At 46.7% G+C, this 25,529-nt stretch overlaps 1 protein-coding gene across 1 annotated transcript in view; it reads right to left on the bottom strand.

The window, feature by feature from the left end:
• Positions 1 to 25,529, bottom strand: part of CACNA1C (calcium voltage-gated channel subunit alpha1 C) — a 2,189,932-nt gene that overhangs the window by 389,437 nt on the left and 1,774,966 nt on the right. The window lies entirely within an intron of this gene.

The raw sequence follows: 25,529 nt of genomic DNA on the forward strand, positions 1-25,529 counted from the left end.
TGCTCCACTCCCGTCGTCGGCCGAGCAGGAAGACAACCTGCCGCGAGGAGTCCGGTGAGTGGGGGCTGCTACCAGCCTGGCTGTGTGGGCAGAGTGTAGTCCAAGAGCCGTGAAGGCTCCAGCGACGATGCAGATATTTGTTTAGAGCCTGAGAGGCTCGGGTGGCATTGTGTGTAAAGAGTCCCCCGTGTGGGACTCCAACGAACGTGGGCCTTTTGTTAAAGAGCCGTGAGGGCTCCAACGTTGCGAGGCCATTCTTTGAGAGCCCACGAGGCTCCACCACATGCGGGCGCATTATTTCTTGAGCGCGAGTCGCTCCAACGTTGGGGCATTTCTTGTCTCGAGCCCACGAGACTCCATCATTGGGGGCATATTTGTTTAGAGTCTAGAGGACTCCCACACAGGGCATATTTGTAGTTTAGAGCCTGCGAGGCTCTAGGGGGCATTCCAGTTGTTTCAGAGCCCTGGGAGGCTCCAACGTTGGCCCCAGCATTTCTCCAGTTGCCCAGCACTTAGTGGGCAACTGCTACGTTTAGGTTGTAGCCTCTGTGTTTTGGCTGGCGCAGCTTGCGCAGCCTTACCCTAACATTTGGACACAGGGTGCCCTTGCCCCTTCACGGCCAGTTGGCCTAGGGACTGCCACCGATAGTGGCTAATGTGAGTTTTTGCGCCATTGTTCCTTTCCTGCACCTCTGAATGTGTTTATGCGTCAGGTGCTTTGCTTTACACCTCTGAATGTATTTTATGCATCATGTGTTTATGTGCTTAGACCCCTACAGGTATTGTGATACTTAGGTGGTTGTTTGTTTTCTCCCTAGTACAGGTGGTGCTAGTGAGGTCCTGATTCCCTGCGCAATATATTCCTAAGGTGGTTAGGGTTGCGTAGGTGGTACTTACCTGATGCTAGTGTGGTGACGCTGAGGTCATTATTGCGCCAGTAGTTACTCTTTGGGTGCTACATGTTCTATTTTAGTGCTACAGTGATTGTAAGTGCTATGGTCTAAAGTTTTATTCCTATGTTCTAAAGTGTTATTCCTACGTTCTAAGTGCTATTTCTACAAAGTGGTAATTCCTGACAGTGGTCCATGTGGCCCTGTCCCCTGTATATATAATCCCTTGTAAATTCTGCCCGTGCCTGTTGGCACATTGTAAAGTGTGTGTTTTTATCTGATGTGTTGTGTATAATACAAAGGCTATTTTTATAGAATACCTTGTGTGGAGTTTCCTTTGTGGTGGGCCTTGGGTGTTGTTGCTGGGTGCGCGCGCAAACGCTTTACACATCGCCTCAGAGATAAGCCTGACTGCTCGTGCCAAGCTACCAAGGGGGTGAGCAGGGGTTATCTTTGGCGTGTAACTCCCCAGCCATGACTAGAGTGGTGGTTTCTGTCTGGCTTTGGCGCAAGCCCTAGCCAACCAGAAATCCCATTTCTAACACTGGCCAAAAGAAGGATCACCATTCACTGGATGCCCAAAGCCGGACCCACATGCGTGAGTGGGCACTAGCTGAAAAGAGGATGGATGAATAGTTGGAGAAAGACTGTTTAGAATTTGCTGGGATGCTACAGAATTTGTTGACCAAGTGGGCCAACTTAGACTAGCAGTGGTTGTAAAATGGCTACACATAATATATGGATGGATTAAATGGGTCTCAAATTGTGCATGTGGGCTTATGTTGACTTGCTAAATAAACCACTAAGGCTGGTTGTTATATGGCAAAAATAAACATACTTCTATGTTAAAAACGATGTACTGTTAACTTGAACATGGTTTGCAGGCAGTGATGGCCACCACAAACAAAAAGTGGAGGCGGAGCACGGGGTGGCGGGGAGTTTAATAATACTTTTTTTTTAAAAAGGAAAACCTACCTGAAGTTGACGGCTGCCTCCCGTGTTACGCCTCGGTGTTCTGCTGCATCCTCGTCCCAGCAGACACTGTGAAAGCATCATAGAGTCCCTGTGGAATCCCGGCGCTACTCTTATGTTATGACAGCAGTGCGGGGATTGGCCTGAGCGGGCTGCTTTGACGCTCCACTTAGGCACAGGAGTCTAAGACAGCCGGCCAAACACACATGCACACTTAGAAGTGCACAACCAGTCCTCCTCCCTCACATGGCCCGGCCCAGCACGTCCCTACACACACTGGCTCAGAGCCAGAAGGAGAAAAATAAAAGGATGATAGTATATCCTTTTATTTTCAGGTCCTGGCTCTGAGCCAGTGTGGTGATTCTCTTCCGCCATTGTGGAGGAGCCTCCCCTGTTTGCAGGTGATGCTCGCTATGTTTTTGCAGATTTTATTAATCGGTCATTGCTTTGTTATTGCTTATAAAATTAAAAAAAGATTATTTTTTAAAACTTTGAGCAGAAAGGACATGTGTGGGCAGAGAAAAACAAATATGCATGATGTGCCACTCCTGTTCGCAACCAAGGTTTGAGCAATTTGCACACTGACAGGTTTGCATATAGGAATACAATTTGTGATGCAAGCTATGACTAATTGGTCGCTTCACAAATTGTACATTCCCTGGAGAGTTACAAAATTACCTGCCTAAAGAATATTAATAATGAAGGTCACAATTTGCAAAACTCTGTGATTGGCTGTAAATGCAGGGATGGAGACCACCGGGGACAACAGATTCCTATCCCTACATTTGCATTTCAAAACAGGAAAACGTTTTGTAAAAGCACATTGATCCATTAAAGGGGGCTGTGCGGCTTTTATTAAAAAAAAAAAAAAAAGAACATTTCACGCTTGGGAAGACATTGAGAAGTGCAGACAGAGGCCACCTTGACCACTACCTGATCCCCTCGAGGCTGTCCTCATGATTCTCAAAGATAAGATGTCCCCTGGGGTACACCACTTTCACTCCCTCCTAATTTCAATTTGGACAGAGCTGCAAAAGACCAATTAGCACAAGTGTTTTATCCTCGTTTACATCTGCTATGCCAAATAAAGATGTCTATTAAATGTATACATGCATTTTCTCTTTGAAATAGCTGAAGGTACCAATGGGGAGCCTGGGTGTAGGTTATAACTGTATATTCTTTAATATTATAAAGCACAGTTCTCTCCGATATAAAAGAAAAACGTTTTCCCTCCACATATTATACAGTATACAAAAATATATTTTGTGATCAATATGAAAGATTTTCACCATTAAAACAGAGCAAAAATACATTTTATCTACCTATGGCAGCAGCCTGCAAATAACTTTTGGAATAAAGTAACAACTTTTTTTAAAACAAATATTGCTAGTTAGGTCTCACCTACAGACAACGATTGTTGAAGGACCTCTTGTGGACCCATTTACAGTGGGATTAGAGCCCACCCATTGCTTGCCATTGGTTGGCTTTCTCGTCACTCTTATTTGCTTACTTCTGATTTGATGGCTTTCTTCCTCTTTTTCTGTTTGTCCGTCCCCTGAAATACACCCTCTTTACCATATTTTAGGTTGGATGACTTGCATTCTTCCACTGCTCACTATCAAGAAACTACTTTTTTGTTATTCATTGCGCACTCCATGAGAGTGCGTGTGTTTTCGGTCTCTCTCCCTTATGTGCTGCTTCCCCATTGGAATATCATTTCCCAGTGTGCTCTTGTTATTTCCTACCCTTCCCAGATTTTTTGTTAAAACACAGAAACAGGTATAATTTTGCCAGTGTATGACTAAAGAGCAGAATATAAGGAATGTTTGTTTCTTCACCTGCATTCCACATATTGCATGAATGCACATGCCTCTATGGTGCTGAGGGAGGGACTGGATGCTGCACCCGCTCAGCTGCCATTTGAAGCAGGATGTGTATTTAGGATCACTGCAAAGGAGCGGTCTCTTCTTCAGCACTTCCTTAAATCCTGTCACCAGGCTATTGCAGAGGGCTGTTCAGTGGAAAGTAAAGTCGACGCTGGCAGGCATTTTACTTCAAAATTTGGACACTTTGTTTTTCTTTTCAAAACATGTTAAGAGTTTCTTGAGTGAAAAGTATTATGAAAAATAAGGACCTCTATAAAGATTGAAAATATTGAATTAATTTGTTTCTTTTACTTTCTTAATACAATGCTTTACTCACAAGCCTGGGCAACATCAATAGCTTGGCAATTACATTATAAGGGTGACACCTACTGGCTTTCCCATTGCTTGTTTCTGAATAGTAGTCCTTGTAATATGGATATACCCCTTTAGAAATAGATTGTACTTATTATATTCAGTCTGATATGGCTGTCTTCTTCAAGTCATTGAAAAATCTTGAAAAAAACAAGCAGTACAGCATTTGTGTTTGATGACTGAAAACTATTTTATAAACAGATGACAATTTGCCGGAAACAGATATCAGAAAGCAATGACCAAGCTATTGCCACACATAGCATCACTATCTTGTTGTAAAAACAGTGGCCAATGGCATTCCAGGTAGTCACATGGAGATCAACGGAAAATGTTGTGTTAGTATCCGATGGGACATATATCTTGTTTCATCTTGCAGCATTCACAGGGCATATATGGACTAAAGTGAATGACAAGGGAGAAGTCATTTGGAACATAGGGTACAATCCTGAATTAGGTATTCTTAGTGATACATATAAACTAGAAAAAGGGACCAAAATGGTGTGGGGTCTTACAGCAGAGGAGAAAGAAGGCATATGATTAAGATATACCAAAACATCAAGCATAAACAGATACAAAATATTGGTTGAAAAAAAAGGTCAAGAATAATTGATCATGATATTGGGGGATCAGCTCAAGATAACCCATTAGGTATTTTTTCACAGAAATGGTTGAGAATGTACAGGGGAGTCTTGCACCAGAGGCAAAGAGACAAACACAGTAACGGAAAACAAAGGGCCGAACGACTTGTTCAGAAGTCCAGTAGCAACCTGACATGTAAGACTTTCTGAAGTGTTAGCTGATGCACAAAAATTTCTGTCACTCTTACTCTCTGCTGAAGCTACAATAGGCACCAATTGGTTGGCGTTTTTGAGTACAGACCTCTAACTATCACCCACAAGGTCATCTAGACAAAGATCACAGTTTTCTAAACATCATGACCTAGACAACGTTCAAGGTTTTGGCACAGGTGTATCAAAACACAAAAGCATCTCAACTTTATTGTACAAAGGCAGCACTAATTGAAAGACAGCTTTTCAGTGTTGAGCTCAAACTGTCCTGGGATAACCTACCATTTGAATTAACCCGTTAACTGCGGCGTAAATTCCGCCGCGGTGCGGGTGATTTTTTGCGCGGGCGGGGCCTTGTCGGCCAACGTACATGCACAGCACTAACGAGGTAGTGCTTGCGACGCCCGTTGGCAACCTGCGCATGCGAGCGGTTAAGAGCTAAAATCACAAACCCCACTAAACACCCACTGTTGGGCATGGCCCTTCTTAGGGGAATTTACCCCTAAAACTTTTCGCTTTTTCATCCTAGTCTTTGCCGACTCTCGCAGCATGACCTTAGGAATCTGGGCACCTTTCCCCTGTACTGCTGAGGGAAGGTGCCTGCGGCTGCCTCGCCCGCATTAGGGAGGGGGTGCGTATGCTATGGGTTTAGGTACTGTACCTCTGTGCTCCCCGTAGACAGGTACACCCCATACCTGCGGTGGGTTCAGTACTGGCTAGCAGTGGGACATAGCATTGATTGTGCCACCCACCGCATAGTCAGTCAACCATGTATCGGGCCTGTCATTGCAGGCCTGTGGGGCACCATTGCGCCCCTGCCTAGGTTGACATCTCTTGCGCCTCAGCCGACCGTGAGTAGGTCATCCCATACCATGAGGGCACCGCTCCCTGAAAAGCCCTGAAGAGCGCAGGGGGGTGGTAGGTGAATGCCTGGCGGGTACATAGGAATACTCCCTGCCCAGGTAGTGAGGAACAAGAGGCTTCCCCTGCCTTGGAGTGGAGCTCTTTCCATGGGATACTCCTGGGGAGTTATTGATTCTCTTGTGTGGCTTCAGGGCTCTTAGCATGTCCTCACTGTCAAGGCAGTGTGGAAGTGCGTGCGCCTTCCAACACAGGCTAGGAAGAAGCGCTCACCCGGTGTTCTGAAACATGGGCCAGTCTGCCGATGCAGAACGGGGAATGCGCACTTACACCTGTGGGTGTGCGAACCAGCCCTCATGCTGTTCAAATTCGTGGGCGGTAAAAAAACAATGGTTCGGGTGCGGCCAAAAGGTCCAATAATAAAGTGATCCTAAGGAGAGCACTTATGGTTAGAGAGTTGAAGAGTAATTATTTTAAAGGAGCAAAAAAATTAATAATGTACATAGGGACATAAGTCAGTTCATGTGAAACATTTATTTCCACAACAATAGAATTCAGGTGCTCACAAAATAAGTGAAAGAGGCGTGACGTGCAGAGTGATGGTGAAGTTTAAAATAACAGCATCGCATTGACAAAAATAGTGTAAAACTCCTCAAGCAACTTTATAGAATAGGAAGTGTTTTGTTGTAAAGGGTCAACGGCGTTTCGATCTCAACTGTTCGAGATCATCATCAGGACATATAACGGGTGAGCAAGCTGAATTGATGCAATTATTCGTAGCGCAAGGAAGAGCAATTGAGGGCTTCAGAAAACAGGATAGACGAGTTCACCCAAATTAATTCGCTGAAGGTACGAGCGTGAGAATATCACGTGTGTGTAAACTTGAAAGGCAGGGTCAGCTTAAAGATTTGCTGCCAATAAGTTTAGTTAAAGTCACTCCCAGTTCATATTTGTAAAGTCTTGGGAGAGGAGCTCAGCGCGTCATGCTGCTTGGGATGTTCACGTTTAGTGAGAGGACGCGCTGAGCTCCTCTCCCAAGACTTTCCAAATATGAACTGGGAGTGATTTTAACTAAATTATTGGCAGCAAATCATTAAGCGCAATTTATACAGCTGACCCTGCCTTTGAAGTTTACACACACGTGATATTCTCACGCTCGTACCTTCAGCGAATTAATCTGGGTGAACTCGTCTACCCTCAGCTGTTTTCTGAAGCCCTCAATTGCTCTTCCTTGCGCTACGAATAATTGCATCAATTCAGCTTGCTCACCCGTTATATGTCCTAATGATGATCTCGAACAGTTGAGATCGAAACGCTGTTGACCCTTTACAACAAAACTCTTCCTACTCTATAAAGTTGCTTGAGGAGTTTTACGCTATTGTTGTCAATGCGATGCCGTTTTTTAAAACTTCACCATCACTCTGCATGTCATGCCTCTTTCACTTATTGTGTGAGCACCTGAATTCTATTGTTGTGGAAATAAATGTTTCACATGAACTGACTTATGTCCCTATGTACATTATTAATTTTTTTGCTCCTTTAAAATAATTAATCTTCAACTCTCTAACCATAAGTGCTCTACTTAGGATCACTTTATTATTGGACCTTTTGGCCACACCCGAACCATTGTTTTTTTACCACATATTTCACCCCAGGTTCACGTATTGGGGTACCCTTGTTTTTCTTAAAACTTGTTCAAATTTGTGTCCCACCTGCCTTTGCAGGCTCGAGGATATGCCCTGGCACCTATGGCTTTTGGATAGGTGCCTGGCCTGCCATCGCGGGCTGGTGACGGCATACCTGCATTCCAGGTGTTTCAGACCAGGGTCAGGCAGGCTGTGTGTGCTCCATCGCTCCCGTAAGGGGGCCCCCCGTTTCCGGCAGGTCCAGGCTGGGTGATGTACACTCACTTGCATGTACGGTGCTAGGGCTCATATGGCTGGCCTGACATTCCGACCAGTGTGTGCGCGCACTGGCACCTACCGTGATTAAACTCATAAGCAGCCTGCCACTGTAGGCCGCCGTAGGACCGCACCCGCGCTGATGGTGCCCGTGATTGTGTGTGCTGCCTGCCACTGCAGGCTGGTGATTGTGCACTGACAACCATTTAGTTAAACCTGTGTCCAGTCTGCAGTTGCAGACTTGGGCGTGTGCATTTGCACCCCTGGTGCTGGAGACTGTGTCCAACCTGCCATCGCAGGTCGGTGTCCGAACTAGCGCATGTGCGCCAGGTAGGGAGGAATATCTGTGTGTGTTTTCACTACCTAATAGGCTTGCTCTTCCCATAGGTTAACATGGGGAAAGGGTTGACATTACTTCAGGCTGTAATATGGATTGCAGTGGAGCAGCCTAAAATTGTTTGCTATCAATGGATTGACCTTGCCAAACCATTTCCAATGGTAAAAGGATTTTTGGCATAACTTGCTTAGAAATGCGATTTATGTAATATGGACATTTCTATGCTTCAAGAGTCTTGTGTGCCCTGGTGCCTGGCTATGGGTCTGGGGAGCACATCTGTGTATTCTAGTGGTGGCTGGTGATATTTGAAAGTCGTAGGGCTTAAAAGTTCGGTATGACTTTTATGTGGCAAGCAAGCTTAAGGGCAAACGTGGATTTCTGACACATACCTTCTAACTGCACACCTAGAGGTACAGGTCGAATTTGTCACTGAAAATAATTTGTTTAGGGCCATTTATTATCACTAACAATGCAAAACATGTAGTTTAGGTATGGATGCTTAAAAAAACTAAACAGGCAGACTCTAAAAGAACTTCAGCTGGTGCAGCGCAAACTGAGCGGCCTCCCACACCTGGGCCCCGGTGCCCCACACCAGCTGCCCCATTGGTAGCTACAACCCTGAGATGTTTTATATTTCAACCTGTGTGAACTCCAATGTTACTGACTTGTTCAACACTGCAGGATTAGGGCCGCCACAAAGGTCATGAACTCTCCCGAGCAGCGGTTCTTAACCAGGGGTCCACAATGACTAAAAACAAAATGTAAAATAGAAACATTTAAAACGCTCTGCAAATATGAAGGAATTTGAAATTAGAGTCTAAAAATGAAGTTGCTAGCGCACTTAAGTGGTGCACCGCAGTTGACGCTCAAGAGCGGAGGACTATCTTTTCCTAAAAAGTCTGTCAGCATCCGTGGAACATATGCCGTGCTGATGTACATACTATTGGAGAAGTCTGTCTCGACTTTGCAGCACTGCGCAGTTAACGTTGTGCACTCTCTGGACAAGAGAGAGGAAGTACAGTAGCAAAAAAATGGTATTATCAACTTAGTTCTATCAAGATGTGCAAACTGCATACTCAGGAGTTGTGACGTCACCACACATGTCCTAATTAGCACAGTAGTGATGTCATTAGCTAACTACAGGTGGAGACGATATTCCAGCCAGACTGTACCACTGAATTTAGTATGTATGGGTATTACACAGATAATTCATAGTTGTGACTGAAACCCACCAGTGTTACTCAAGGCAAAACACCGTTGCATTCTGGGCCTTGTAGTTTCACTCCAGCATTGACATTATGAGCTGAAAAATCCTAGCCTGCAAAGTGTGAGCCATGCACAGAGATTGCTGTTTCTGCAAAAAAGAAAACTTACAATAAATACTGTATTTACTTACCGCATTTAGGGTAAGAAACCATCAGCAGGTCGTCTGCCTTGAGTTGGAAACAGTCTAGCGCCTGGAAAGTCTCTGTGCTGCACAGCACGCTGGGGTACAGCAACCCACTGTAGGCGAATAGCAGCTCTTCTGGGGCCGAGAGGATTGTGTTTGTTTCCACAAATCTCTTTAAGTTTGCCATCTCAGTGCAGGGACTGTGCGAGGTGGTGTGCCTTTATCAAAGTGAAGTCCTTGCTAGTGCTCCCGGCTAGCAGTTGCTCTTCTGTCTGAACAATTAAAGGGACGAAGGAAACCCGAACAGACCGAAAAAGAAAAGGAAACCAGAAATTCAAACCGGGACGTAGGCCGAGGGCCTCCAGCAGGGCCAGGCTGGGAACCAAAACCGGCCTTGGCAAAGTGCACCCACAATAAGGCAGGATCAATTCCTACCCCCTTCCTTTGCCAGGATAAGATCTGGCATGAAGGCACGTGCTGCTGGAATAGTGCAAGCTATTAGAGGAGGACAGACAGACACCTGGCAATTGACAATGCAGGAGCACATCAGGCAATTCTATTAACACAAATCCCCATCACTACTGCAGGCCGCAGTAAGATCGTGGAGGGTTTCCGACCCGCCTACTGCCTGCCGCCCACTTCCTTGAAAAAGTGGGCATGCAAGGGCAGGCTATTATTCGCAAACAAACCAATCCAAGTTTTTCTCTCATGCAGCTTGATACTTAAAGCTGCTTGAGAGCAAACCTGTGATTAGTTGGAGCAGGTGAACACAATGCTCCAAAGAAGGCCAGAGGGACTGTGCAATGTTCCCCAGGTTCCCAGACAGAGAGCTGGGTTCTAAGCCTGAAGAGCGCACATCGGATCGGACAGAGTCCGAGACCATTCCAACCCGACATGCGCCCTGGAAGTCAATGTGGTCGGCATACAGCATTCACTACCAATCTCCCATTGGCCATCCCCTGCCTCATGCCCTGCCCCCGCAGGCTGCCGGAAGCCCAGTAGTCCTTAGGCATGGCGAAACAAGGGCTTAATAAACGCTCTTCTGCACCCGAGGAGAAACCACGGCTGGTGAATTCCACAGCAACTGTTAAAGCATGGGCATACAACTAGAATGACAAGAAGATCTTTGCCATTGAAGGGCAGCATGGGATAGACTGGGGAGAGAGGTTTGACATTTTGCCTCTCTGTGCCAGATCACGGCCCCACTAAAGATTAAAATCTACATTCCATGGCCCCATAGCAGACAGGCCTACAATTTAGGGGAGACACCTGCAGTTCAAAAGGAAACCACTTAAACCACCCCTAACTTCAAAGACACAGAACAGAGAACCCAGACTGCGTGGTGAACAATGCCAGAGGACTCTGTTGTGCACATGGAGGATAACTGCCTGGGAATTGGACTGCATGCCCTTTCTAAATGGTGCCTGGCCTAGGCCAAAGACCTGATGAACTGTAGTGTGCTGAAGTGTGCTCTCTCAGGGCCAGACGGCAGGCCTCCTGTTCTCCTGGAGATCTCAGGGACATGAAAGATATCCTGCAAGAGCCCTACACCATTTACCTACGACATCTGGAGAACGGTGCCTTCTCAAGTGCCCACATTGGCTACAAAATCCCATTGGGTAGCACAGTGTGAGCGTGCAATTAAGACTTGTGTCTTAAGACCAGACCACACTGTCTAGAGTGGAGCCCCAGAAATCTTGCTGGCATCTAAGGTGTGAGGTGCCTGTACCACAGGGACCCTGACACTCATAAGCGTCTAGTTGGTGGTGAGCAGATTCATTGGTTGTGGGACCCCGCATGGCCCGTTTCGTCAATCGTGCTACATCTCTCTTGTGCCGACTGCATGCTCATTGCGTGCGGTGTCCGATTCACATGGAGCGACCCTTGAAGGTGGAGGTGTACCCACTATAGTGCCTCATTCTACCTTGTGTGGCTCTTCTTAACTTGCGCCTGTGTGTGTCACCGGACTGGTCTCGTGCAACTTGCACCACTGTGCACCAGACGTCGTGACTAATTTCCAGGGAGGAACAGAATTTGCAACTCTTCATTGTGTGAGACCGGAATTGCCTGGTGCAACCCATCTCAACGTGCACCGGCCCTTGTACCTCATTTCCAGGGAGGTACGGAATTTGCAACTCTTCTGAAGTGTCTGGTGCGACCCATACCAACACGCACCAGAAGCTGTGCCCGGTTTGCCTGGGCACAACCCTGATCAACGTGTACCTGTCGTAGTGCCTCCTCCCATTGAGAGGCTCCCCTGTGTTACTCCCCATTCATCAGTTGTTTCCTTTTGATCCTCATCGCGACGGATAAACTGCCCTCTCTACACCTGGCCCCTCCAGAAGACATCTTGTCGCCAGATAGTAGCGAGAGAGATTAACTGGGTTGAAGGAACGCTTCAGAGAAAGTTTGGAGCGGGTCAAGAGATTGCATGACTCCTTTGTGTTTTGAGACCAGTGGGTGAAATTCCAGAGTGGCTGCTACATTCCCCTTGTTTATGTCTACCTTCTAACTAAAACTTGCTACATATCCCCACCTGCTTCCCGAGGACCCAGACTAAGTGTAACTTTGGCGCATGTGGCCTAGTATCCAGGAGACGGAGCTGGTTATCTTCCATCCCGGGGTATAGGACAATCGGGAGAACAACAGGGTGGGGGGAGGCTGGGACCATGGAGTCTGCAGGGTGTTTTTGATTGGCCTGCTGGGAACCAGTGGCACCACATTAGGGTGCTGAGTGTGTATGTGTACGAGAGTGTTCCGTACTTACTGGGCTGATACCTGTCGAACTGTGTAGTGATGTGGAGTGAGTGTGTGAGTGAGAGTGATAGTCAGCAGACTCCCTGAGATTCACAACACTGGCTGGCAGTGCTTCTTTACACGTTGATTACATGCCTAAAGCACAATACATTTGACCTTGGGTTTACCCACGTGGCTCCGCCCCGCGGTGCTGCTAAAAAGTGTTCTCGTTTCATGAATGTACATATTTTTGATATCGTTGCAACCCGAGGTGTACCCTATAACTGTGCGGGATTGTATTATCAGGACTGGTAGAGTGGGCCTGGGTTGGACAATGAGACTCACTGCATAAGGGTGCTCTCTCTCTCTCTCTCTCTCTCTCTCTCTCTCTCTGTGTGGGAGTGGGGTAGGAGTAGATTAGAAATTGTTCACAGTGTGCATACTATAGTTATCATTCCAATACTAATGGGCCTAGTACTACTAGTAATATTTTCAAATGTGTTTTATGCCCAAAAGTATATGATGGTTAAGTTATAATCATTGAATGTGTGTTAAATATATAAACGGTATTTACATACATCTTGTGTGAAGTCTCTTTTGTGGCGCTGCGTGTATTTATTGCAAATGACTGCTGTGCTTTTGCTTTACACATTACCTCTGAGGAAAGCCTGACTGCTCAGTGCCAAGCTACCCAAGGGTGTGCACAGGCTATACAGTAAGTGTAATCACCTACCCTTGATGGGAGCGGTAGGTTCTGCATGGCTGGGGGCATTCCTTCAGCCAACCAGAGAGTGCGGGTTCCAACATCCACCTTCTCTACATTCTAAATACCACCACTTGCATGTGAACAGTTAGAGAACCCACCTCTAAAATGTATAAATATGTACCTGTATACCATAATGTTTAAGAAGCTATGCATATACATGTACCATGAGCATTCAGCCTTGGTGGCTACTTGCAGTAGAAACTGAGTTGCATATAGTAGGAGGTGTATTATTTTTATTGTACTTGGAAGATGCCTTGTTTTGCTAACTTGCTGTGGGACAAACCTTTGTAGCTTATTGGGAGACCTTGAGTGCTTTATATGTAATGTAATTTATTAGGCATCATGATGTTGTATACCTGGTTTAATGGTGAAGCAACTGCAAGGGCAGTCTTTGAACAGCTCAATACCACACAAGTTTGCTAGCAGCACTTTAAGCCAGTGTTTAACTGCCTGTTTCGTCAGGTAGTACATTGCCATTTCAATCGTTCTGCTGCTGCTTGCAAGAGAATAGGGTTAGTGTATCTATCTGCCACAACATTCACTGTATAGTGTATATAGTTCCTTGCTGACTCTACATAGCTGGAATGCCTTAAATCACTAGTTCCTAATCTGTGGTCTGGGGCCCCCTGGGGGGTCGTCGACATCTGTTTAGAAAATTAAATAATATTAACAGATAAATATAGTGCATATAAATAAAGAAGCAAATGTAAATTAAAACATTTTAAACATTCTGTAAATGTGAAAGAACTTAAAACTGGCGGCTAAAAATTAGCTTGATATCCTCAGATTGATTTGTGAGAGTAGTGCAAGTGCATCAAATAGAATATAGTATGGCTGAAGGGTGGCCTCAATTCAATTTAGAGAAGTTCCAACCTTTTCCATCAACATTAAAATGTTTTTTTTTTTATTTGTTTGTGAATTAAATAACATATTTCATCATCTGTTTGATGAATGCTTATTTTAGTGTATTGTTTTGCGGTTCAAATCCTCAAAAATGCATAGGCTGGTGTCCCTGGTTCCCAAAAATGAAGTTGAAAGCTTAAGAAATACTGCCTTATATAAATCCAAGGAAGGTGCACTAGGAGCTGTTCAAGGGATACACCGTCTCCTTATTGCTGCAAGCGTAGCCAACTATTGCAGCAGAACAACATACGGTTCTAGGCGAAGACTTCCACTCCTAAAATTACATCCATACAGCAACTCTATATATGCTGGCATGATATGATTTTGGTAGCAGAGTGTACAAAGCCTTAAATTCCTAGTTGATTCACTAACTAGATGTTATATAAAATGCAGCAAAACTGCCTGGCATGGGGCGTGGCCAAGTCGCAAATGGAGTGAGACTTGTTTTGTCGAGTCGCTGCTCCATCGCAACCTACTAAAGTTTGCCCACCAGACTCTGAGCTTGACTACGGGCATAAGTCCTGGGAATCGACCCCTGGAACATACCAGAGATCCACAGCCACCCCGAAATCCAATCGTGGGGCCCCCGACTTACTTTTGGTGCCCGGAGGAAAGACTGTTGCGCCACCCGCGGCCGTCATCTTAGGCCTTGCGGCTGAAGCTGTGTGGAAGGAGCAGCCCTCCCCCTACCCTCGCCTCCTAGCACCAAGACTCATCTGGCCTAGGGTGCTGACTCTGACAACTCTCCAATGACTATTGCTGGGCCGGGACTGTGACCCGCCTGAAGGGGAGATCAGCTCAAGGTATGCCGGGCCCTGACGGCGGGCCTGTCTGCTGTGACCTGCCTGGCCACATCGCTGGTGCTGCGGCCCAGGGAGCAAGCCTACTTGCGTGCGGCTTCTGCCATGCTCCGCTTCCAACATCGTGGGGAGGCAGTGACAGATGGTGCCTCCTGAGCGGACTTGGAGCATTCACCCGCCGCATGGCTCTGGCCCAGCCACTCACCGCCCTTCTCACTGACACCGTCAGCTGCGGGGCTCGTGCAGTGGGGCCTTCTACCCCCCTGACCCTTCCTGGTGGGTCTTTGATGGGCCCCTTCGGGTGATCTGAAGCTCATCCTCACTGTCTGCATTGAGGGGCACGCAATGATTGAGGTGGTCCCTTTACTGCACCGGCGTGCGTCTGTGCCTGGGCCTTGCATCCAAGGGCCCTCTAGGCCAAAGTGCAGTGCTCCAACTCTCTGACTCAGTGACTGGGGGGACCGGCTGCGGGGATCGCGCAGCGAGTCCGCGGACTCCTCCCCTCCTTTGCCTGCTCCGGACGCCCCTCTGCTGGGGCATACGCTGTGGTTGGCTCTGTGTTGGGGTCGTCTGCGTAGTTCGCCTGGAGAGCAGAGTGGGCTTGACTTGCCACCGTGAATCATGGTGCAGCTGAGGTGTGCGGCCTCATCCAGTGTTAGTGGGCTCCCGCGGGTCCACCTACCTGGGGTGCGCTGCCGCTGCACGGGGTGGGCCCACGAGGCGTGGCTCCCTGAGCCCTGGATCTGGGGCGGCTTCGACGGCTGGAGGTGAGACACTTGAATTGGCTGTACTGCTGGATCCTGTGCTGGGTCCTCTTGATATATCTGGACGCCTGGACTCTAAGTCATCAACAGGCCACAGTGGATAGTTGGTCTGAGACTATTACTGCATCAGCGTAATGGACACGGCTGGGACTCCCTCTCTCAGTCACCCGGCAGTTTTCGCTTCGCCTGCCGCCACCTGATGCTGTCTACTGGGATCTGATGAAAGTTCCCTTACTCCAGCGCTTACTTCCTCTGGGTGGTTCTGCCCCTCACAGTAACGGGCAGGATCCCACCGGGTGCTCCCGGCCCTTCAGCCCGCCTGCCCTGCGTTGGCTCTCCTGTGGCGCTGCTTTCGTCTCATCACTAGCCAGCGCTGCACCAGCAGGCATCCTCTGGGCTCTCTCTCTGGCTGCATAAGTCTTCAACGGCGTTGAGCCTCTCCTGCCCGGCCCCTGCGCCGCTGACGTCGTACCAGTCTATGCGCACGCTCCAAGCCTGGTAAAGATCTGGTCCGTACCCCGGCTAAGGACAATCCTGTGACCTCCCTATGGCTGAAATCCAATCCTCCGCCGCCTGCCTCTGACACCCCAGGAGCTGTGGCTGCTGAGGAACTGTCATCAGCCCTGATCACACAGGCTTTCATGAGCTCATTCATGCAGGAAATCAAGGCAGAAATCAGATCTTTCAAAAACGAGTTCAAAACCTGCCTACGGGAGATCTGTTGCGACGTTACGGAGATCAGGGGCCGAGTGAACGACCTTGAACGCACGATGGACGTGTGAGCATAAGATCACGAGAGCCTCTGGTGCACAATGACAGAGCTGGAAGATCAGCATATCAATCTCCAACTGAAGCAGGAGGATCTGGAAAACAGAAGCCAAAGTAATAACATTCGCATTAGGTAGGTCCTTCGCAGAGCTGAGGGGCAAGACATTATGTCCTTTACAGCGGACCTCCTGCAGACGATCGGGCGGATGATTATGCCTCCCCTTCAGCTCTTGACAGAGCCCATCGAGTCCCTGGGCCCCGAGGCAGCTCGGACTTTACCCCAGACATTCTCACACGAGTCCACATTTTTGTGGAGAAGGAAGCCATTCTACAGAAGGTGCGTGGAGTTACAGACTTAGTACACAACGGAGAAGTGTGGCTCACTGGTTAGAGGAGGCAGACCTGGAAGCAGAGGTCATCCCGGGACCAGGGTTCAATTCCCGGCTCGGCTGGGTCTTGAGTCCATAAAAATGTCCATGGACTCGATAATTCTCGCTCCAGTGCATACTCGATTCATGGGTTCACACTCTGCGACTCTGGGCAATAGCTTGCTTAATCTCCACATGGGCCCCTCGCGGCGGGATGCCTGGCTTTCACCTTGCGGATGCCCTGCTGGGTTATCTCACAGGGGAATACCAGGACGGGTTCCCTATGCAAGCGCTTAGAGACCGCTTGGTGATTTGCGCTATATAAATTCCTGTACATTTACATTTACATTTACCTGATTCAGGTCTTTCAAGACATTGCCCCAGTTACCCTTCGAAGGCGCAAACTAGTCACTGACAAGTTGCGCAAGCTTAAAATTAAATACCAATGGCGCCAGCCCTTTGCGCTGATCTTTTCCTGGGAGGGCAAGCACCATGTTCTCCGTTCGCTGAGACACGACGCAGCTTCTCCAAATCTCAACGGAAACCGAGGATGAGGACCCCTCTTCTCCACTGGCCCAGTGGAGGGAGACAACCCGGCCGGAGTGGTCCACTGCCCTCACCTCCCCAAGCACAGAACTCGAGCTAAAGAACAAGATTCTTCCTAGGTGAAGCAAGACATCATCAAACATCTCTGAGCCATGAGTGACCCTCATTCACTGGCCCGCTCCCCTGCGGCTTTGGACTGAGTCGCGCCTGACCTGGTGATGTCCCTGCCTTGCTTCCCCTGCGCACGGGTTCTCGCCCCTGGAACCCTAGGGGGCATACGCATACACCACACCCTAGGACATATTGATCCACTGTGTTCTATTCACCTCATGTACTTTCGCCTACCTGATGGCCTCTTCAGTCACTGCGGCTCTACCTTGCAACCCAGAACATATTAAATACCTCCTTTACTCTACGAAGGGGGACTGGCAGCTGGTGATTTCCACCGCAACCCTAGAGATCTGGAGACCGACGGCTGCTTTTGACTACTGCACTGCACACAATTGTAGTGCCTTCTAGAAGAGTGACTTCTTCAGACTGGCTCTTGTCTCGACTTATGAGCTATTCCAAGATGGCATTGAACTATACAGGCCCTGTTGGCAGCTTCTTATTGGTATTACTGATGCCACGTCTCCCTACCCACTTCTCTCACACTTATCCTGGAGCGAGTACATTTAGGGGGACCTTCCATAATTCTCCCGACCCACTGTACACCTTGGGGGCGCCTCACCCAGCCAGACAAATGTGGTATGTTCCTACAAGCCTGTAACTAGCATCCATGCTCTACTCGCGGTACAGTCCCCTCATGTCTAGCCCTAATGATGCGCTCTACAATAATCTCCACCACAATGACTGCGGCTCCATCCGTTAAGCTTCTCTCCCTCAATGTAGAGGCTTAATTCCCCATACAAGATGCATCAGGTCTGGTGCTACTTACTCCTACACGACCCTAACATTATATTGCTGCAAGAAACACATTTGACTTCCTCTGACACACACCTCATGAGGCACATCAAATATCTATGTCACTACTGGGCTGCTCTTACTCGAAATCTGCGGGGGTTGCGATACTAACAAAAGCCATGCTGGGAAGGATGGCCCCCCCGAGGGGTCCGGGACGTTAAAGCTCACTACCTAAAGGTCCAAGCACATCTTGGCACCCAACCCCTGACCATTCTCCATATTTAGGCACCCAATTAAGCGCAGGACAACTTCTTGAGGACTCTCCTGGGTGAAGTGCTGTGCTCCCCGGAAGGAGCGGTCATTCTTGGGAGTGATTTTAACCTGGTCTGGGATCCGGACCTGGACTGCAACGCACGCTCATACCAAGGATCCGGGGCTATGTCGACTGCCCTCAGGAGAGTCCTCACTGACCTGGGCCTCTTTGACGCTTGGAGATATCTATTCCTCGGCACCAGAGACTTTTCCTTCTTTTCCCATGTCCACGGCTCATATTCACGGATTGATTATTGCTTTCTCTCCCTTTCCTTGATCCGCTCCTTCTAATCCGCTGAGATATCTGACATTCCCAAATCGGACCACGCCCATGTCGCTGTAAATTTTCATGTCCCAGGTAGACATCATGATGATCCCATCTGCTGGCGGCTCCCATCCCAATTATTACGAAACCCAGCAGATTTAGCTGACATCCGCTGGGAGATTGAGGCCTTTTTCAACACGAATGACAGCCCGGGACCGCCTGAACAGATTAGATAGGACGCCTTCAAGGCGAACATTCAGGGAGTTATCTTCCCTATTACCATTGCCCTGCTCCCGAAAAGCTCGCCTTGTTGAAACAAATCTGACCAAAGATATTAAAACCCTAGAGCACAGAGACCATAGACTACCCTTGGCTCAAAACAAGAAGTGACTCGCTGTGCTCCGGGGACAGCTGAGTCTCCACCGCACTAACAAGCGGAACGCATTTTTACTGTCTCTTAAACAGAAATTCTATTTCAGGGGAGATAAAGTGGGTACATGCTTGCTGTGCCACCTGCGCACTCAGGCAACAAAAGCCCATATTTCCAAAATGAAGCGGCTGACAGCTCCTAGCTCCTGTCTGAGCGTGACAAAGGCCTGGCATTCTGTGATTTTTACAAGGATCGTTACGTCGACATCCACCATGCCCCAGAGGAGATTGCCTCCTTCCTCTGCACTTGTCCTTGGGAGACCATTAGCTCTCAACACACACGACTCTTAGACGAACCAATCTTTTTAGACAAACTGAAGAGGGCACTAAAACTGCTTCCAACGGGCAAAACTCCCAGACCGGACGGTCTTCTGGTCACTTTTTATCGCGTTTTTCTCCCCCAGAAAATCTTGGGCCTCACCCTTACAATGTCAGAGGCAGAGGTGGTACTCATCCCAAAGGCCAGGAAGGACACCTCGCTTTGCACATCATACCGGCCTATTGCTCTTCTAAACACGGACGCAAAGATCTATACCAAGATTCTGACATATCGTCTTGAATCTCATCTATAATAGACCCAGACCAAGTCGGATTTATCTGACATCGCCAAGGGCCGGACAACATATGCCGCATAGCCAATCTAATTGTGAAGGTCCAACGCAGAAACATCCAGGTGTCCTTGGACACGGAGAAAGCATTTAATCGGATGGACTGGCATTTTCTACACACAGTGCTAAAAAAAAAAAAGCCTGGGCCCGGCCATGATCTGTAAATTAATGGCTCCTTATGTCCGCCTGAGCAGGCGGATCCGTATTAATGGCGGCTCACACCCCCCATCACCGTGCTCAGGGGTACCAGACAAGGATGTCCACTCTCTCCCCTGCTCTTAACCTTGGCAGTAGAATCCTTGGCGATTGCAATATGCCAATCATCAGACATTTCTGGTATTCCCTTTGGAAGCTACGAGCACAAGGTATCTTTCTTTGCTGATGGCCTTCTTCTCTCATTAACGACCCCCGACTCCTCCATACGGGCGCTTGCCTCGCTTCTCCGCTCTTTTGAAAGAGATTCGGGCTGCAAAATTAATATAGCCAAAATCCATGCCCTAAATCTTACCCTTTCAACCCCAGAGGTGCATCGACACAAGCCCTGGTTCTTTTACACTGGACTGACCACTCGATACGATACTTGGACCTCAACCTGGCCCTGTCACTCTCCTCCTGGACCCAGGCCTGCAGATGCGATATACGGGAAGACATACGCCGGTGGAAGAAACTCCCTCTCTCTTGGTTGGGTCGCCTCAATGCGACCAAAATGTCCCATCTTACAAAAGTACTCCACCTATTTCAAACTCTCCCCACCTCGATACCACAAGTAGACATCCAGGTCCTCCAACGACAACTAAACCCCTTTATATGGGGCAAGGGTCGCCCGCGCTTCTCAAATAAATTACTTATGCTCCCCCCAGGCTGCGCAGGCCAGGCCTGGCCTGCCCCGCAAAACACTGGTTCCACATGGATTGCGTGGTCTCCTGCAGGCCCCTGTGAGACCTTACCTGGCTCCCCAGACCAGCGAGCCCCCACAGTATGTATATAGCTACCCCTACAAAAACAGTACTTGACATCTGGGCCAAACTCGCAGTTTCTAGAGGCCATACATCATTCCCATCTCCCAATATCCTTACAGCAAGCAATCCCATATTCCCACCGGCCTTGCAACCTCATGCCTTCCTCTCATGGTCAGAGGGCGAATGTCGCATAATTCAGGACCTCTTTGAGCAAAACACTTTCAAAACTTTTGAGCAATGCAAAAACTCCTTTCATGTTGCAGAATCCTCGAGGTTACAGTACTATCAACTTCGTCAATGGCTGCTCACCCCCAATTATATGCAGGGAGCAACTAGATCGCTTACCCCCTTCGAAGCCCTGGTCCGAGCCTTTGAGGGCTCCCAGGGCTTACTTTTCCACACATACAAGGTATTACAACACTCATACCAGATCTAACCGCACACATACCACAAATAGTGGAGAACGGACACTGTAGAGAAGGTGACACCAGAAGGCTTTGGCACGATATTACAAAAATGTACAGAAGCACTCCCCAATGCGAATCAGCCTATAAATTATTAACGCAATGGTACTATGCCCCTGCCCGCCTCCAGAAGATATACCCAAACCTTTCCCCGATCTGTTGGAGGTGCCAAACTGTAGTAGGCAATTTTATCCATATCTGGAGGCCCTGCCCTAGCCAGGTGATGTTCTGGAAAGAGGTCCTCAGTCACATTAAGGACACAGTGGGCTTCCCCATACCAAGCTCTCCCATGGTGACCCTACTAGGCATTAGACCATCTCAGCTTATTGCCATGACCCACTCTGACTGGCGCCTCATAGCGCTGATGCTGGGGGCGGCAAGACAATCTATAGCCCTTTACTGGAAAAAACCCTCTCCCCCACCTATCTCGACATGTTTTCTGCGCCTCTGGCATGTTATGGCTCTGGAACTATTAACTGCCCATCTTAACCTCAAAGACACTAAATTCTCCCGCACCTGAGAGCCACTTATTCAACACTTCTCCCAACTGGAGAACTCTCGCTATGCCCCCCCCCTCGGCTGCGGGCCCTGCAGCTGTTCGATGACTCTCTCCTGCCGTACACTAGGGAAACCCCCCAACCAGGCTCCCCGGCAAATGGTCCTGATGGCAATCCTCCTTCTCCCTAAGCCTTCCACCTGACCCCTTTGACTGCACTCTAGGCTCGCTCCTTCCTCCCCCCATCCCCTATTCTTGTTGCCCCTCCTGGCTACTTTGTTAACCCAAATGTTTTTCTACTTGGTCATCATCAAAAAACTTCCATCACTTGCTGCAAACGTTATGCTCGCTCCACTGGTAAAATGCTGAACCTCCTACCCAAACATGCCTTATGTTTGACGATACCCGAGTGCTGCATATGTTATAACTACTGTATGGTGCTTGCCCCTGGCTTAGAGGTACCTGTTGATTTACTACTGTTACTCATAGTCCAAATCTTTTGCTATTGTAGAACCCTCATAAAGTCATAAGGCTTATTCAGTGTTTTATGCTGCTTGTGATGATCTCTGTTCTCTTCAAAAACTTTAATAAACAGATTTGAAAGAAAAAACTGCCTAGCATAGAAAACACACCATATCAAAGTTACCCCAAGAGTTTTTTTTGGGTTCCTGTCTGTGAATAAACTTTGTAAATAAATCCTTTCATACATGCTACGTTCAGATCTTCAATGCTTTCAGACAAATTTCTCATCCCAAGTGCCTCAAATTTCAGATTTCTAGAACAGGAAGCCATTCATTTGCTGTAAGTGAATGATGGAGCGTAGATGCTATCTGATGGCTACCTTTATCAATTCTCACTAGTAAAAGATCATTATGACAATAAATTCTTGATGAAAACATGTTAACCGGTTAAGTAAAAAAACGTGAGCGGTACATGATGCATTGTAAAAGCATGCAGAGTGTTCTAACACGTTGCTGCGAAAATATAAACAATGAGAGAAACAATGAGAACTACATATAACTGCATATATGTGTTGAGAGAAAATAAAATATATGTTAACATAGAGAGTTTGTGATAATAACATTTATATGTGCATCAAAATATGAAAATATAAATTCCTGCATTATGCGAATATTGTAATGAGAGATGCTTATTTAGAAAGATTTGTCATAGTGCAAACATGAGTTTCTGTAATGTTTATGCAAAAATACATGCATCATAGAGTGACATGTTAATGGTTTGTTTCGAAACTGGCAACGTGCAAGTGATGCTTATAATTAATATTTTAACTGTACTTAATACAGATGCAAAGTTCTTAAAGAAAACTAATAACTAAAATAATGTACAAATTCGAAATTCCTTTGTGAAATGTGTCCTTAATAATAATGTTGACCAGCAGTAATTCAGCTAATTTTCATGTAGGTCTCAAATGCTATTCATGTCCTGCGCAAATGTAAAATTATACGAAGCAGTCACTTTAGCCAATGTGAGACCTTTCTGTGAAGTTTCTTTTCTGTATTAGTTAACACTGGACTCCCTTCTTGCTAAGAAACATACTCAATAGAAATGTAACAATATTATTACAAACCCAGGGAAAGGTGCTTGGGAATCGATGGACTGTGAGCAAAGTACAGTTTCACCTACATCTGTGGAAGTGACGCAAGAGTAATACAATTGAACTTAATGAATCTAATGAAATTTGCAAAAGGATTACTCACCGATCACCCCATAAACTGCCCACTGTGAGTGACCAATGAGAACCCCATGGACTGATGAAATTGATACATTAAGGGGTGTAAACCAGGAATTTTTTGAAGTATAATTGCCCCTTCGGAGGAGGAGTCGGGCTGGCTGCCATTTCCATTTTCCGTGCCTGGTATGCTGTCGGACTGATTTTTGATTCCTATCGACTCCCTTATGCTATTCCCATTGATACTTGTTGGTGAAGTCCTTAAATGAACTGACCTAGCTGCGACCCTGGAATCCGTACTTTGCCAGCTGGTAAAGTCGGGCAGGAAATAACTTTTCAGCTGAAGGTTTAGCTGACTCCTTCTTTGGCATGAGGTGCTGCATCTCCGACTTGGCCAGATCTATTTAAAGACGAACGAATCAATGATCCTTGCTATGGTTTGTATGATTGATAACTGAATATCGAAACTGATTTTGTTTCTCTGTACAGACAAACTTCCAGCTGTCTTTTAATGCTTTGTACTAGTGATTTTGTCATTTAATCCGATTTGAAATGAAAATTCTTGATCTGTCCATCCAAACTGAGGTTTTAGATAAAAGTTTTTCATGAGTTATCTTTATCGATTCTGTCTCATTCTTTTAGACATATTTCTTGTCTCAAGGGGTTTGTATCAGTGTCTGAGAAAAGCTATTAAATAGGTTTTGAGATAACAATTATTTTATTCCAGGTCCTCATAGAATAATTCTTCCACGTTCTCCCAGAATTCAAGTCCCTGTTAGCTCAACAAAAAGATCCATTGGAGGACCATGGTTTTCGGTATTCAGGTAGACAATTGAGAGTTTATGATGAAATGGGTCTGATGATTCAAAAACTGATTTGATGAAAAGAGAAAAATTTAGTAAGCTTTGTGCCACATCATGATCATACCTTATCTAAAGTCCTCGCTCTCCCATGCCCTTTTTGTACAGAGTTTCCTTTTGAAAGCCTTAGAAGACTTCTCTGTTAAGTTAGTCTTTCTTGCAGCTTGACGTTTCTATTGGTAGATACATTTGAAATGCTTTCATGAAAGGCTGAGGTCTGGAAGCAGACAACTGAGCACTAGAGAAGTCTTGCCTCTGAATTTCCAAAGAAGCATTTTAAATTACTAGCAACAGGACACCTTCCTTATAACACTCCTTAAAATGGAAGATTAACCTCAAATATTAAGGACTGTGACATGGAAGAGTATGACTCAGAGTAAAATGATCACAGGTAAATGATCTGGGCATTACTTCACATTACCAACTGGTACCTCTTCCGCATCACAAGCCTTATATTTGAGAGGTCACCCTATAATGTAACGACTTTGACGAAGAAGAGTAGGATTCTGAGTAATGAGGATTACCGGTAAGTAATAAGGGCAATATGTCAAACTTGGGAAGGAGTGCAAACACTTCATCTACTACTAACGATACTATCAACTATCAACTCTCTAACCCGCTCTGCTCGACATCAGGTGATGTATTGCCTTAAAGCAACTTTGTGAATTCTGGAGGTATGTACTAACATAACATGACATGAATGGTTAATGCCCTATAGACCATCAATAGTTTATTAGCTTCTTTCTTCTACTAGCACAAATTGATTGTTGATAAAAGAGAAAAATGATGCCACTATAAGCTTCTGAAGGCATTCTAGATGATAAAATGTCACTGATAAAACTGGGTTGACAAGTTTCAAAAATGGGGAAAATATTAATGAGAAGCAAAGAAAATGAGGAAGGAAACGAAGGCAAACCAGCAAAACGTTCTCACCATGAAGTGGGAACGAGCACAGCTAGCCTTTTTTGATTTTCGCATTCCTGACAAAAGAAGACTTGTGATGCCATTGTCCTACTCAGTAATCGTGTCCATACACTTATCTCATATCACAAAGCCCTCAAAAACTGGCTTTATACTCAGTAAAACAGGGTAGTTCCGCTGGCCCATTCACTCCTATCTTAGTCTTTCTAAATAGGGCCTACTTTTTTTGGTGTGACCAGTGCCTAGACGCCTTCGGGAATTATTACGCGCTCTACAAATATAAAATCTAATCAAATCACAATGGGACAGGATACCACAAGTACTCTTTCTATCTCAGACAATGAGACAAAAATTAGACTTGGGGTGTCCTGCCCTGCACCAAAGTAGAAGAGTACGGTGGCAGCTGCCGCCAGACCACCTGCAGTTCTGGCGCATGTACACAGTAAACAATTGGCGAAAGATGTAGAAGCTGGAGATGTGGCAGATGGGCATTTCTGATGCACAGAAGTTGTGGGCAGGAGGGACCGCCACTCCGAAAAGTGTGCAATTTATTTTTCAAATTCCATTTATTAACTTTTTTCGGTTAAGATGAATT

The sequence above is a fragment of the Triturus cristatus genome, chromosome 4_1 (assembly GCF_964204655.1).
Source record: "Triturus cristatus chromosome 4_1, aTriCri1.1, whole genome shotgun sequence".
Classification (NCBI taxonomy): domain Eukaryota; kingdom Metazoa; phylum Chordata; class Amphibia; order Caudata; family Salamandridae; genus Triturus; species Triturus cristatus.